Genomic DNA, 17,870 nt, shown 5'->3' with positions numbered 1-17,870 from the left:
GTGGTATCTTTGGGTTCTCTCTATCGAGCCATATTTTTGTTGTGTCAAGATAGGCCGTCAACGAAGGAAATCACAGTAACATCGTGCAGAATACTGTTGTTAATCGCCTTGTAACTCGATCATGTAATATTTCCGCTCTAGTGCTGCTAACGTAAGAATACTGTGTGATACACTGTTGTATTTTTCGTAATGGGGCCGTTAATGATGATGCAATGCCATTTACAACTGTTTAGCTAGCCATCAACACTTTGACATATATACATCTGCTACTATACTAAGTGGATTCTTCTCACCAATTCTGTACTCAGGGGCGAATTTGAGGACTTGCAACACATGCGGTCGAACAGGGCCCATAATCCAAAGGGGCCTACCCAACAATGTGTAGTACTCATAAATATTCATATATATTTGTTATGACTGATGCTGATACTTAACTTAATTTTTTAGTATTTACTGAACTTACTCTTACATATATTTAAAACTTTTGTATACAAAAGGCCTATTTTTTATTAATTGAACAAGGCCCATACTAAAATTGGAATCGACGGGATGACCCTGTCTGTACTGCAAAGAATTTGATCATTGAACCTAGCTAAGACTTTATTTCCAGCACTAAATATGATACAGGTCTCGAAAGCTAGTTTACAAACATCATAAGACAAAGACATGCACTAGGATATCAGATACAGGTCTCGAAAGCTAGTTTACAAACATCATAAGACAAAGACATGCACTAGGATATCAGACCAGTTGTTTTATTGTTTAGTATATTGATGAATGTTCTCTTATTGTGTATGTGCAACTTGCAATGCAGGTTACCATGCTTACAAACACGCCATACATGTATGACTATATAAACTTAAAGGAGCTGGAAAAATTATTAAAACGGAAAAATGAATGGTTAGGCTACCAGTATAAGCTATGTATGTTCTATAAGCTTGATATATAACTTGATGCAGAGAGCTTGAGAACTAATGAAATTTTTTTAGTAAATGAGAGTACTCAAATTGATTACGGTTCGATTGAATTGAAAATCATGAATAACTGGCAAGTCCACAAATCATTTGTTCTATATGCTTTTCATGAAAATCATTTGAAGAGTTATCGCATTTTATTACAGATTTACAGGGTAGTGAAGCAGGTTCAATCTGATATTGACCAACTTCCTTACTTTCATTAGTTTTTTAAAATTTGATTAAATTTAGGATACATGTATGTACAAGTCATTATCCATGGATGAATATAATTGAAGGACATGTCATTCAATGTAAAGAAACAAAAGCAACATTTGCATCAGTTCCACTTGACGAGTACAATGATCAGATCATTCTAAAACATGAATTGTTAGAAGCCGTAGTTGAGTGCACGCGCTTGACTGACATTGGGCATTAAGAGAATATTAATTTTTTTACATTTTCATGTTCTTTCTTATCGAAATAAGAGTATCTTGTCGATCGGTCAGTTTCTTTCTTTTGTTGACAGGATCATGTGGTGCTTTTTGATCTTATGAAGACCACGTAGCAGTGTGTGGGTCGAAGCTAACGGTGGAAGCGACATTTGAATAAATTTCAAGTACTTGTCTGTACAAGTCATTATTTATGTAAGGAAACAAAAGCGACATTTGCATCAGTTCCACCTATCAGATCATTCATGCGTTGCAGGCAGCTCTAGTCGAGTGCGTTATTTGACCGACATTGCGTAGTAAGAGAATATTAAATTTTACATTTTCATGTTCTTTCGTATCAAGATAAGAGAATCTTGTCGATCGATCAGTTGCTTTTGTTTTTTTTTTTGTTTTTTTTTTTTTGACAAGATCAAGTACGTGGTGCTTTTTGATCTCATGAAGACAACGTAGCAGTGCATGGGTGGAAGCTAACGATGGAAGCTAGGTGTCATATAGGTTTGTTTTCTGAATTCCTTCTAATGCTATATATAAGCAAGTTTATTTTGTTAATTAGTATGATATGATGATCAATGTAGTTTTTTAGTTATATTTTACTTCGCAGCAGACTTCATTTAAGGAACAAATATTGACAATCCCAATCCCAATCCCGGGTATGGGAGGTGAGATGTAGACAATCCTTCCTCTACCATAGAATAGAAGATAAGTCGTTTTTCTAACCACGAGTCGAGAAATAATTCTCCACCCCTAGGAAGAGAAAGTCATCCCTCTCTTTACTCCAGGGTAGAGAGATTGCTTCCGTTAGGATCTCCGGCAAAAAAAAAAATGGTCGCCGTGAAAATGATAGAATCAAATTTTCATGGATTTTAAAGTCTGCCTGAAAATCAATTTAGGCTCTACGAGGCAGTCAAATCGAATAAGTCGACGCTTGTAATTGCCTCAATTAATAGAGCCGAAAGAATTAGGAAAACTGGAAAAGAGTCTGTTAAATATATGCTATATGCTATAAACTTTATAATATGAAGAGGAGGTATCAAGGTATAACTAGAAGAATATGCTTTCTCTTGAATCTGGATATCTATTCATTCATATATTTCATATATATGTATATATATGGTCAAATGATTAATGGGATAATATTATTTACTGAGACCATGAACCTTTAACTTTTTAATTAGCCAAGTATGCTGTTGAGCATCTTGAGAACGTATGATATATGCAGGTTGCTGATATATCTAAAAAAATATGTGCGCATCACAAGCAGTCCAGTATGAAACATAATACAGACCGAAGATGCACCAAATATATAAATTAAGTTGGTATTGCATCAAGTTAGCTATTGTCCAATTTATTTTTCTATAATGACATGCGCCCATGAAGTAGCTCGTTTATAATCAGAATGAATGTCAGTAAATTTGTTTTTTTGTAACCGAGGAAACCCTCATATGAACGAGCACATTGACTCTTTCAAAGAAGGTAAAACCTCGGGTAATCAAGTTTTTCGAGCGCAAGACCTGGTACCAGGTGACTTGCGCATTATGCGCACCCTTTAGTCACACACCCTTTTTGAACAATTTGGCATAGTAAAAAAAAAAAAGACAGTTTTCTTTGAAAATCTAATATCGAGTGCTAGCTGTACCAAGTCAACATAAAAGCACATTTCGCTAGCAATATGTAGGTTGTAATTTATTATTAAATGTAAAATATGATATCAATATCAATGATATAATATGATGCATACAATACAATGGCTTGATTGTGGCCAAATATGTTCCCACTAAGGCTTCCTTTCCCTAATTACCTCCACCCTCATTATTATTAGCATTTTATTGGTTGGTCTGGAAGAAGTGGATCGAGGTTTAAAGGTAATGGTGCCACCACGATACCAACAGTTGCAGGACATATAATTTATTAGTATTAATAAATTACTGTTATCCTATTATTAGTGGATCAATTTCCCTTATATAACTCGTTAGTTTAATCTCTCTGCAGATACGAGTACTTCTTTGGTACCTACTCTTGGCTGTATGCTTTTGCACACAGTCACACAAATGTTGGTGTAAGGGGAAATGGCCCAAGTCATGTTAAAAAAACTCTTTTTTTTATCTTTTTTTTTTTGGTAAAGGGTTTTACCCCATATATATTATTAAAAATAATAATAAAAAGAATAATGAGTAACGTCCACAAGCGCCTTGCGATCACACAAACAATCACAAACCTAGCTAGACCGTACAAATCAAAAAACAATACTAGCTAAACCATGAAACTACCAACTAAAACCATCCGAATTTCATACCAAACGCTGTCCTTGACTTATTGTCATTTCCCGGGCCATAAACGTGGCCATTACATCAACAAAGTGGAATATATCATATTTATTGGAGATTGAAATTTTGATCTTCTCATTAATAATCAATGGGTATTTATACACCAATATTAGTTTGCTTGCCAAGACATATAATCCTATTACAGTTCTAATACAATAGTTTTCTAATTAGATTACAAAGCATATCTTTTAGTTACAGCATACATATATCGGCTATTACTCCCCCGTGGTCGGAGCGACGTGAGGATACACGCGAAGACTCGTACGAAATTCATCAAACTATAACCGAGGTAATCCTTTGGTAAAATTATCGGCAATTTAAAAACGAGTAGGCACGTGTAATACACGAACTTGGCCACGTGCAAGTTTCTCACGAACAAAGTGAATATCCAACTCGACATGTTTAGTACGTTGATGCTGAACAAGATTCCGAGATAAATAAACAACACTGACATTGTCACAAAATACTAATGGCGTTTTAGAAATTGGACAATGAAGTTCAATAATAAATAGGGATGACAATGGATCTAAAAAAATCCGAGATTCGCAGATACCCGCATCCGTGATTGGCGGATAAAATCAAAAATCTTTACCCGCGGGTGGGCGATGGATGTTATCTTGTACCCGCTGACGGGTCGCGGGTGGGTGATGGATGTAATTGATCCGTTGCGGGTAAAATTCGATCCGAAAATCCGTAATAACCATTTGAATAATCCACGGATATACCCGTTCTAAATGGGTGAAAATCTCCATCTTGAATAAATGGAAAATAGGTAATAATCTACTCCGTATAAGTTTCTATATTCCTCGTATCATTTTGGTATCGAACTTTTTAGTAACCAGAACATCTCACAACTACACATTACATTTATTATATAATCAAAGCATGTTGTTGTTTGCTTCGTTTATTAGACCATTCTATTAAATATAGTTTTTACATATCACTTAAGTAATTCGTCAACCTACTATATGATTAGGTTTAGCAAATAAATTTTGATTGTTAATTTTAAACTTTGTAGCATTACATATATTAGCAAAAAAAAGTAAAATTAATATATATTTTCTCATTTTATTATATCATAAATATGCGTATATGATTGAATGATGTTTTTCATGTCACTTTAAATTATGTAATGATATTTATTACTGATTTTTGAATAATTTACATATACTTCATGAATAAGATCCGAGGGTAAACCCGAGATCCGCGAATATCCGTGGGTACGTACGGGCATAGATCTAAAAATAAATCCGTTAACCAAGATCTGCAGGCTAATGGATCTTCAAAAAATCCGCGGATGCGGGTGATGGATGTGGTGGATCCGCTCCCACGACCCGCTGGTGCCATCCCTAATAATAAATTACGTAACTAACACGATTCAGCAACAACATTTGCTACCTCACGATACTCTGCTTCGGCACTAGAACGAGAGAGTGTCGGTTGGCGTTTAGAAGACCAAGAAATTAGATTGTCTCCCAAGTAAACACAATACCATTTTAATGAAGATGTTGTGCGAAGAACTGAAGACAAAGGGTCAAAACAGATCCATGGATAATTCACCTTTGAGGTCTGAGCCCTTATTTGAGGTAGTTGATGAAGATGTTGTGCCAAGAATTGAAGACTCAACTGATGTTGAGATAGAAGACCCAGTACGAAGTGTGAGGCTAGGTAAAGAAGAAACAGAAGACCCAACAAAGTTGGCTGAGCTGGGTTCTCAAGAACAAGCAACTTGTTGAGTCTCAAATGTAATTAAGGATTTAATTATGACAAAACAGCAGATATGTACACTAGAATGTGATGTGCAGCCAACACATGTTTGTTTATGTATAGACAACAAATATTGATGTGTCGAGTGTTTAGTTTGTTGCCTAGTCTACCAGTACAAGGTAGACAGTACTCTTCAACTAGCCCAGGATGTGTACCCAGCAATTTAAGAATATCAGGTCAATCAGCATAGAAGAACCAGCATGGCTGGAAAGCAGATTACTATACAAGACAACTATGCTCCATTATAAGCATAGTGGTTTCCTGAGTGGTCTACATCAATTGTACTAATCAACAGAATTCGAAGAAAAAGTTGAACAGAAAAGGACACGCGTCGGCGGCTGACAAGTGACCTTACAAGACCATGTGAGAATGCAGAAGTTTAATGCATGTGCAGACATGTGTTATTCTTTGTCAACTCCTATGGAACACAACATTCTATTTGTTTAATCAAATAGTGGTGCCAAACCGAATTGGGGTGTTCCTGCAAATAGCTACCAAAGAGGAAAGAAGAGAGCACGCTCTCTGATGCAGTTGTCCCCACAAGTACAGACATCCTATGTACCAGTAGACAATAGAACAATTACACGGTTAATAGAACTACTATAAATTGATGTAGACACTATTGTAACAACTAGTGGTGTGGATTTTATTTATTAAGAGTCCAAACGTGTAATAGCTTTAGATAACCTCAATAGCTTTAACTTAGGTGAATCTGTATCAACCAACTATCATTTCGCCAAGGATAGTTGTGATTCTTTGTGATTTATATCAATAAAGAATAATCGTTGAAAATTACCTTTGACTCTTATCTGATATACTTGCATGAATACTAATTTGCTTAAACTGTTAAGATAATCAAAAAGATTTGTATTCACCCCCCTTTACAATACTCCTGTTGTTAATCAAGGGACCAATAACTGGTATCAGAGCTTCAGTCTTGATAATCTCATATCTTGGATCTAAATTCTCTCATGGCTGCATACACAAACTCAGCTTACCTTAAAAATGGGTCATCCAATACACCACCTAAGTTTGATGAAGATGAGTATGAAACTTGGAAGGCTAGGTTTCTGCTTCATCGTGAGTCTATTGATCCACTCATGCCTGACATTGCTACTGATGGTCGATTCATCCCCACTGAAACAATTAATAGTGTTCCTTATACAGCAGAGACTCATGTTGTTCCTGGCAGATAAGTTCTTCTTCCCCCATCTAGATGGGTGGATGAGGACAAACGTCGTGTTGGACTTGACCCTAAGAACATAACCTTGTTAGCTATAACCTTATCTAACCATTTGTTTAAACTGATTAAGGGAAAATCAAATGCTAAAGCTATGTTAGACTATCTTGATGTTACATATGAGGGTATGGATGAAGTTAGGCAAAATAAGATTATAGCTTTGAAAAGAGAATATGAAATGTTCTTTACCTACAAAAGTGAGACCTTTAAGAAAACCTTCATTAGGTTTAGTTGCTGACTTGCTCACCTTGAAGGTCACATATACTGATTTTGAATAAGTCAACAAATTCATTGACTCACTGCCTACAATATGGAAACCTGTTACTGACCCATTAAGAACCACTCAGACTTTAAAGAATTTTAACATGTCTTCTCTGTATGGTACACTTTGGAACCATGAGAAAGCAGAGGTCAAACTTGAGCTTAATTTGAAAGAAAACTTTAAGTCTGCTCCCACCACTTCAAAATCTACAAAGTCAGATGATACTGATCTTGTTGCTGCTGCTAAAAAGAAAGCTCAAAAGGCTTTACTGGTTCAAAAGCTGATGGCAGAAGAAGAGTCAGCTGAAGAGGAGGATAGTGGTAATGGGTTTGAGGAAAGTAGTGATGATGAGGATGATGTGGAAGGGTTTGCTTAAGGTATGACATTGCTGGCTAGGCAGTTCAAAAGGTTCAATTGTAGTAGAACCAGCAAGCCATACAAAGTGAGTAAGAAGCCAAGTGCTAGGTATGGTAGCAAATCAGTCAAGGGCCCCAAATCTGAGTGTTACAATTGTGGAAAGGTTGGACATTTTACTGCTAAATGCATGTCCAGGAAACCTTCAACATCACATGCTAACTCCTCAAAAGCTGAAAAGTACAAGAACATGTACAAAGCAATGAAGGCTCAGATGAAGAAAATCTCAAAGGCAGGTAAAAAGGAGAAGAAGCCAGAGAAGGTACTAGTAGCTGAGCATCATGATTGGGATGAAATCAGTTCATCTTCATCTTCTGACAGTGAAACTGATGATGATGGTGCTGGCTATGCTTCTGGTAAAAAGCTGTATTTGATGGCCAGAGAGGTTGAGGAGTTTGGTGAGGATGATAATGGTAGTACATTTGTAGCCAATATGAGGGAAGCTGACTTGAAAAGGGATTCACCTCAATGGAAATCTAAAATGCTGTATAAGGCTAAAAATTTTTGAACTTATACTGACGATGAAAAATCTGAAATGTTTGACTACCTGAGAATTGACTTAAGTAGAGGCAACAAACGTGAAGAAGTTTTCAAAACTGAAATCTTTAAATGAAAAACTTAAATGCAGATCTGATGAAATTAAGATCTTAAAAGATGAAATTTCTAAACTTGAAAAACAAATTATGCTTTAAAATCTCTTCACTCAGATGCAGCAGTAGTTCAAAACCAGTTTATTGACCTTAAAAAGGTGGTAGCCTCTTGGTGTTTATTTGCTCAACGCACAGCCAAGTGCATTAATGAGCAGATACCTGTCTAGGTTAAGGCATTCTTTGTTGATGACTATGCTGCTGCTTCTGCACATGTTGAAGTCACTTTCATGGACCATGTGCTCAAAACTGATCCTGATGCTGTCTTGCCAAATACTTTTGCCAAAATAGTTAATGGTAATGTGGTCTTCACAAATAAATTTGTAAGACCTGCTGCTAACCCACCACCTGCCATGAAAGAAATAATAGAGGATGAAGAAAGAGCAAGAGAAGCCAGTACCTCAACTGATGAGACTACTGAGCCATCTAGCATCTACTACATGACTTCAAAGGAAAGACGTATTAAAAGGGAAATCACCAAAAACAATCGAAGAAAGTAAAAAACAACTGATTCCCCTTCGTATTCAAATTCCACCAATGCTGAGCCAGCTGATGAAGACTGTACTGGTCAACCAGTAGCTGAACACAAGCCATCAATACACAATACTGGCAAGTCAAAGGCATCAATCAAAATTCATACTGGTCAACCAGTATCAGCTGACAAGCCAGTAACTTTCCACGCTGGCTCTTCAAATAACAAAGGAAAATCAGTATACCATGATTATGGTACTGGTTCCAAGAAGAAAACTGCCCTTAAGGGAAAGGCTAAAGTGGACCAAATTGTGGAATCATGTGCTGGGTCATCTATTACTGAGATAATGACTGTTAAGCTTGACCAGCTCATAGCTGCTATAGCTGAAAGCAGACCTGATCTTACTGCTCCCATTAAGTCTGTGTATGACCAGTCACCAAGACCAAAAGTGAGAAAATGCTACAAGTGTGGCAGCAAGTTTCACTTGGCCAACCAGTGTACTCAAACCCAGACCTCATTTGCTGCTTCCTCTTCAAGCAAACCAGCAGACAGGAAGAGATCATCAAAGATGACCCTTCCAGAACCCATCCTTGGATGGGTTCCCAAAAAGAACTAATCTCTTAGCTACTGTGCAGGGCATTCAAAACAAGCAAATATGGTATCTCGACAGTGGATGCTTCGAGACATATGACCAGATGTAAGTCCCTGCTAATGGACTATCAAGAAAAAGATGGTCCAGTCGTTTCTTATGGAGATAATTTGTTGGGTTACACAAAGGGTTTTGATACTTAAACAAATAGTAATGTTACATTCTCAAATGTAGCATATGTCGTTGGGCTTAAACACAATCTACTCAGCATAAGCCAACTGACAAGCAAAAGTAAGATAGTCCAATTCAGAAGAAAAATTGACACTATTTTTGACAAGACAGGGAAGCCACTGCTGATAGCAAAAAGACATGAGAACATGTATCAAATTGACATGAACACAACAGTCACAACAACCGATACTTGTTTTTATTCAAAGGCAGTAGACAACCTCAAGTGGTTATGGCACAAGAGACTCTCACATCTCAACTTTAAAAATATTCACAAATTATCTAGTAAAAGTTTGGTGTCTGGGCTACCCACAATGTCTTATGTGAAGGACATATTGTGTCCTGTTTGTGAAAAAGGAAAGCATCACCTTGCTTCATTCAAGTCAAAGCAGATTTCGTCGATTGAGAAACCATTTCACCTACTTCATATGGATCTTTTTGGTCCTGTTAATGTAGCCAGCTGTAGTGGAAAGAAGTATACACTGGTTATTGTTGATGAGTATTCCAGGTACACTTGAGTATTCTTTTTGAAGCAAAAGAGTGAAGCTGCTGATGAAATTATCAATTTTATCAAAAGAATGGAACTATTGAATGGGTAACTGGTGAATCAGCTAAGAAGTGATCATGGTACAGAATTCAGAAATGAAACTTTGGAAGAATTTTGTGCTGACAAAGATATTTTACAGAACTTTTCTGCTGTGAGAACACCTCAACAAAATGGTGTTGCAGAAAGAAGAAACAGAACTCTCATTGAAGCAATAAGATCTATGTTGGCTGAGTGTGGGTTGAAGAATTCATATTGGACAGAAGCTGTGAATACTGCCTGTTTTACCCAGAATAGGTCTTTAATTGTGAAAAGACATCAGAAGACTGCTTATGAAGTTCTCAAAGGAAGAAAACCCTCGATTTCATTTCTTCATGTTTTTGGCACTCCCTGTTTCATTCTAAACAATAGGGATCAGCTTGGTAAGTTTGATGCTAAAGCTGATGAAGGTATATTTCTTGGATATTCCAACATGTTAAAGGCATATAGGGTTTTCAACAAAAGAAGGGGCTGTTTTGAAGAATCCATTAATGTTACATTTGATGAAACTGCCCCTACTTCATCTTCTGGTCAAGAAGATGAGGAGTTACTATTTGAAGAGCCAACTCAGCAAGCTCTTGATGATAATGAAGAACTAGCTGCAACTCCCTCACCAATCCATGTTGCTGAGTTCTCTGATGATGAGATGGAATATTCTGTTCCATCTGTGTCTAAACCATGTAGACCTACTGGCTCAACTGAAGTACTACAAATTGAACAAAGGTCTACTGGTTCTGAAGGATCACAAGCTGGTACTGGTTACACTCATAATGAATAGTTGTCTGCTACTGCTGTTCATACTGCTAAACCAGCTGATGATCAAGATGTTTTATGTTCCACAAAAAGCTCACATGTTCATAACATTAGATGGAGAAAGGAGCATCCAATTGAACCGGCTATTGGTAATTTGGCTAGTGGTGTTAAGACAAGGAGACATGCAACCAGCAACTTTTGTATGCATGTAAACTTTGTATCTACCATTGAACCTGCATGTCCCGAAGAAGCAATGAAAGATCCTAGCTGGGCAGGAGCTATGCAAGAAGAGATCTCCCAGTTTGATAGGAATAAGGTTTGGACATTCGTACCTAAACCTGATGATGAAACAAAGAAGATCATTGGTACCAAGTGGGTTTTCAAGAACAAGATGGATGAAGATGGGATTGTGGTCAGAAACAAAGCTAGATTGGTAGCTCAGGGTTTCAGACAAGAAGCAGGATTGAATTATGGAGAGACATATGCACCAGTGGCTAGGATGGAAGCTATCAGATTATTTTTGACATATGCTGCTAAGATGAACTTTAGGGTATTCCAGATGGACGTTAAGTCTACATTTCTAAATGGGAAGCTGCAAGAAGAAGTCTATGTCAAACAGCCTCTTGGTTTTGTAAGCAGTAAATATCTAGATCATGTCTACAAGTTAGACAAAGCTCTATATGGCCTAAAACAGGCACCAAAATCATGGTATGAGACACTTCATGTGTATCTCACTTGTATAGGTTTTAAAGTTGGAACAATTGATACCACTCTGTTCTCAAAGGAGATAGATAGTGATCTCTTGCTAGTACAAATATATGTGGATGATATTATTTATTGTTCTAAAAATGAAAAACATTGTCAAGATTTTTCAAAACTTATGTCAAAGACATATGAAATGAGTTTACAAAGAGATTTGCAATACTTTTTAGGATTGCAAATTAAACAACTTGATGATGGGATTTTTATAAGTCAAGATAAATATATCAAAGATATGTTAAAGAAATTTAGTCTGACCTGTTTAAAAGATATAGGGACTCTAATGGCAGCATTTGTGACGACCCGAAAATTTCCGACCAAATTTAAACTTAATCTTTATATGATTTCGATACGATAATCAAAGTCTATTAAACCGAGTCACAAAATTTTTGAACTATTTATATGGGTTCATTTACCCGTTGACTACTATTGGCGATTTACGAACAATTGTATGTAAATAAATATGTAAATATATGTGTATAAATAAGTTCTATACATAGGTAATATTATATATATATATATATATATATATATATATATATATATATATATATTGTAATTTAAAAATATTAAAGATTCAATAACTATATAATTGGTAAATATGATATAATAAATGGTAATATATTTATAATGTTAATATTATTACCATTAATTTTAATATTATTATTAATATTTGTATCATAAATATTATTATATAAAGTATATATATTTATATAAAATTTGATATGTACAAGTACTATTATTAATATTAGTATTATTATCATTATTAATTCTATTGTTATTGTTATTATTCGTTTCATTAAAACCAGATATTAACATTTGAATAATTAATGTCCTTATGATTATTTATATATTTAATATACAGATAAATCCGTAATTAAATCATAGGATCCAAATCTGTTTCAATTTGTCAATATAACTGTGGGTGACCGATTACCAGTACAGATTAGTTATACTTCAACATCAACTTTTATTTTTGATTTCCTGTATTACTTGTGGCTCCTTGTCGATCAACAACTCTACAAAAATCAATCAACCATCTCATATTCTCTGCATACTAATATTGATGAGAGTCACAAACACCTTCTCCAACACTATCTTATTCGATACAACTTCAAATCATTTCGACCTTCGAACACCTTAACTATCACCACCATGACAAACTATCCACCACCGCCACCTTCTTCCGCCACCCTACAATCGTTCTCCATCACCAAGGTAAATCATCACATCATCTTCATATATCTACACATACATATTCTTATTACATGAAACTAAACCACAACCTTAATATCTTCGACAACCATCACCATTACTCGACTCCTATTTTACACCCTCACAACCAAGAACCGTTGCCATTTAAACACCATTTAACCATTGATAACTATCGACACATAATTAAGACCCACCTGCTATTTTATTTCTATTCCGTCCAAACCAAACCCATCACTTTACAACTTGGGTTACTACATGATTACTGCTTTGCAAATCATCTCTGTTACGATGTCAAACCAGGCTGCTATGCTGCTGAATTATAATAGGCTAAGCACACCACCATGATCCAATTATTCGGGTATTGAATAAACAACCACCTCACCACCTTCATCTTTTTCTTCTTGCTAGCTTCGACAAATTAGTAAGTGACTACTAATCTTTTACAGTCGACCAAACAGCATGAACTTGGTGATAGTAGTGAGTGAATTGATAGCCATGTACTTTAGTTGAAAAACAAACAAACCGATATTTATTGATGAGTAAACTATAACGATAATGAGTATTGGTATGATGAGGCTCACAATTTAAAAAGTTGACAATTTGGAAATAATTTATGCCACTTTACAGCTCACTAGCGAATGAATCATGGGGAACAAATTGAAATTTACATGGCCTACCAAGTGATGTAACATGAATGATTGATTATCATATTTTTTTTTTCCTTTCCTTTTGAACCGAAACACAACCGACAGCTATTGAGTGCAGTTAGTGAAAAGTCCGAATATAATAATAAGAAGGTGATTTTGATTAATTAGTAACAAATAAAGATGAGGTGTGTACGTTTTCTGTCGAGCCACAGTACCCACAAATCCCTTGATTAATTTATTTAACACATAAACTTGCTGTTATCCTTGATGTATTAGTAAACAGACAACAAATATATGAGTATAACAAATTGGGCCAAGAACTTATTCTAGTTATAGTGCCATTTGATTTGAGTATGTTATTGGGCCGTGATTTTTGGCCATGGTTCACTTAAGTTTTGCCGATGGGATATTATGATTAGAATAAAAGATCCGTGATATATTTTTTTGATAATGATGGTTCCATTATGATGATGAATGAGGAAAATGGTGGATGACAAGAAAAATGTTAAAGATGATGGCGAAAAGGATTAAAGAAAATGAGTAGACGATATGATTATGATTAGGATCATGGATTATGATTCCATGATTTTGATTTTTTGAAGATAATCATGATGGTATTGAGGATGATGTTCGAATAATTTTATGTTGATGTGGATTGATGATGTTTAAATGATGATGGTACGTTAATGATTCATGGGTGATGGGCTGTGAAACCATATGGTGATGATAGAGGAAAGGTTAAGGTAATGACGATGAGGATTATGACTAGGGTGGAAAGATGATGATGACTCATGGGTTTTGTCTGTAGAGGAAGAAGAAAAGGGAAAACGGAAAATATGGTTATATAGAATTAATATAGGAATTAATCAGAAAAATGGATTAGCTTGGATGGCTAAAGGAATAATCGGATTAGCGAGACGTCGCGGGTTCAAACCTGGACTTGGGCATTTTTTAGGGGTACTTCTTTGAGGTAGTTAACCTATTATTATTATTATTATTATTATTAATATTATTATTATTATTATTATTATTATTATTATTATTATTATTATTATTATTATTATTATTATCATTTTTTTAGTATTATTATTATTAGTAAAAGTATTATTATCATTAACATTATTATTATTATTATTATTATCATCATTATTACTTTTAACATTAAAATTATTATTTTTAACATTATTATTATTATTATTATCAAAATTTATATTATTATTAGAATTATCATTTAGATTATTATTAGTATCAGTATTATTATTATTATTATTATTATTATTATTATTATTATTATTATTATTATTATTATTATTATTATCATTATTATTTTCATATTAACAATATTATTACCACAAACAAATATTTTCTATATAAGAGCATATTATTTACAACTACCTCAATACATCTAATTATATATATTAAGGTTATTTATATAAATATTTACATATAACAAATTGTTAATTTTTGATATAATATTAATCATATGTATATATAAAACTATATAATCATTATCTATATTAAATATATATATACAAGTTAAATAGATAAGATATATAATTTAAGATATAATATATAAATTTATTCGCTTACGATTATATGTATTAAGATACATATAAATGATATAGGTTCGTGAATCCGAGGCCAACCCTACACTTGTTCAATATTGTCATATGTATTTTTACTACAAAATACATTAGGTGAGTTTCATTTGCCTTTTTACCCTATATATTTTTTGGGCTGAGAATACATGCGTAATTTTTATAAATTTTTTACAAAATAGACACAAGTAATTGAAACTACATTATATGGGTGAATGATCGAAGCCGAATATGCCCCTTTTGCTTGGTAACCTAAGATATAGTAAACCAATCTACTAATTGACGTGAATCCTAAAGATAGATCTATTGGGCCTAACGAACCATATCCATGGTCGCTGATGCTTTAGTACTTCGATATTGTTTTATCATGTCTGAAGGATTTCCCAGAATGATAGTGGATATTCTTATATGCATCTTGTTAATGTCGGTTACCAGGTGTTCACCATATGAATGATTTTTGTCTCTATGCATGGGACGCATATTTATGAGACCTGGAAATGAAATTCTTGTGGTCTATTAAAAATGATGAAAATGAATATTTATGTTAAACTAATGAACTCACCAACCTTTTGGTTGACACTTGAAAGCATGTTTATTCTCAGGTATGAAAGAAATCTTCCGCTGTGCATTTGCTCATATTAGAGAAATTAATTGGAGTCATTCATGACATATTTCAAAAGACGTTGCATTCGAGTCATCGAGTTCATCAAGATTATTACTAAGTCAATTATAGTTGAATATATTATGAAATGGTATGCATGCCGTCAACTTTCGATGTAATGAAAGTTTATCTTTTAAAAACGAATGCAATGTTTGTAAAATGTATCATATAGAGGTCAAGTACCTCGTGATGTAACCAACTATTGTGAATCGCTTATAATGTATATGAACGGGTCCTTTCAGTTGGTATCAGAGCGGTGGTCTTAGCGAACCAGGTCTTGCATTAGTGTGTCTAACTGATAGTTGTTTAGAAGCATTAGTGGGTCTGGACTTCGACCGTGTCTGCATGTCAAAAGTTTTGCTTATCATTTAGTGTCAAAAATTATTTTCTTATCATCCTTAAAGTCTAGACACGTCTTACTGCCTCTATTGCATAGACAGTGTATAGATGAATTCACATCTTAGCGTATCTGTTATTGTTACCTTTGCCTGACAGCTTCCGTAGATTCCTCCGTAACTTATGGGATTTTAGTATTATATATGCATATGTAAATTATGTATTGCAGGGTACTAATCTACATCCTATAATCTAATTCTTATCGAAAAATCCTTTACTAAATCGTACAAAATGGAGCTCGTCACTAGTTCAAGTTCTTCGGATTCTGACAGTTATTCCGATATGGAAACACACTCGATCTCCGAAAGCAGTATAACCAGAATGAATCAACCAATCATCCATCCCCAATTCATCTGATGAGTTTGAAGTTGACTTAATCAATGGAGACGCGAAGAAGGCGATCCTTTCCGTCAACCGAATTCACCTCTTGGCGAAGAACCTGAAGCACTTACCGGCGAACCCATTCGAAATACCATTTTCACACTCATTTCCAAAGTATCTAGCCACGATTATATTCTATCTAAAATTCTAAACCTTATTCAATCACTCGTTCCGACCAAAAATCATCCCGGAATAATATAAGAAGTCAACGAACTTCGCGCTCGAATAATCAATTTGGAGAATATGGTGTAAAATCTACCAGCTTCAGCAATATCATCGACACCAACAGTACCATCAATAAACAACACTAGTACCATCAACAATCCATGACTCAACATCTCATTCTGTACCTCGAGTATAATCATCGTTCTACGTATCGTTCTACATCAATTATCTTCGTTCTTCATGGCGATTATGTAATTCCTAATATTTTAGAGATTATGTATTCTAGTTCTAACGGTAAATCAAATGAGACTAATATTATATTAACTCATTAAATCCATAATTACATCTGAATAAAATATATATATGTATATATATTTTCATAAAGATTGTAATTAAAAATTCTTTCGTACAAACTGTTAATGGTGAAAATATTTTAACGGGTAGGTAATACCCGAGGAATATTTAGATTTTACATTAATAAGTTACACTGTACATTTTTCGAATCTGATTCAACAGTCATTTACTATCCTACTTACACCCACAGATATACGTATCCGTTCACCGCAGAATAACCATTTTCATTCAATTTCATATTTGGATTTTGACCTATCAAAATCCAACAAGTGGCATAATGAAGAAAACATTGGACAAAAATAAAACTTTTTAGAAACAAATAATTTAATTATGAGAAGAATTTTGATAAGAATCCACGCTAACTGTTCCTAGCTAACTGTTCCTAGCTAACTGATTAATTCTATATTACAATTTATTTATCGCAATTTATTTATCGCAATTTAATTATCGTAATTTATTTATCGCAATTTAAATTCTCGCAATTTTATCGTCATTTAATTTCTATTATTTATTTTACGCACTTTAAATATCGGGACACGTATACAAGGTTTTGACATATCATATCGACGCATCTATATATATTATTTGGAATAACCATAGACACTCTATAAGCAGTAATGCTGGAGTTAGCTATACAGGGTTGTGGTTGATTCTATAATAATACATATATATATACTTTGAGTTGTGATCGAGTCTGAGACATGTACATGGGTCACGATACGTATTAATTAATTCGAATATTATAAATTATATATGAATTATTGAATTAGTAACTGTGGACTGCTAACGATGGACTACCAACATTGGACAATTAAAATGAAATATAATATTGATTATAACATATGAAACTAAACAATTCTTCAAGTTTGCCACTTGATTTCATCTTAAACCTCATTTGTATCTTGACGATTACAATCTGCGTTCAAACCTTTCATGATTTTTGAAAACACTTCAATCGAGAGGATGAACCAACCGCACTTCATCTACGGAAGAAAAGATTGATACATATA

This window comes from Rutidosis leptorrhynchoides, chromosome 6, assembly GCF_046630445.1.
Source record: "Rutidosis leptorrhynchoides isolate AG116_Rl617_1_P2 chromosome 6, CSIRO_AGI_Rlap_v1, whole genome shotgun sequence".
NCBI classification, from domain to species: Eukaryota; Viridiplantae; Streptophyta; class Magnoliopsida; order Asterales; family Asteraceae; genus Rutidosis; species Rutidosis leptorrhynchoides.
Note: the sequence above shows the minus strand (reverse complement) of the source record.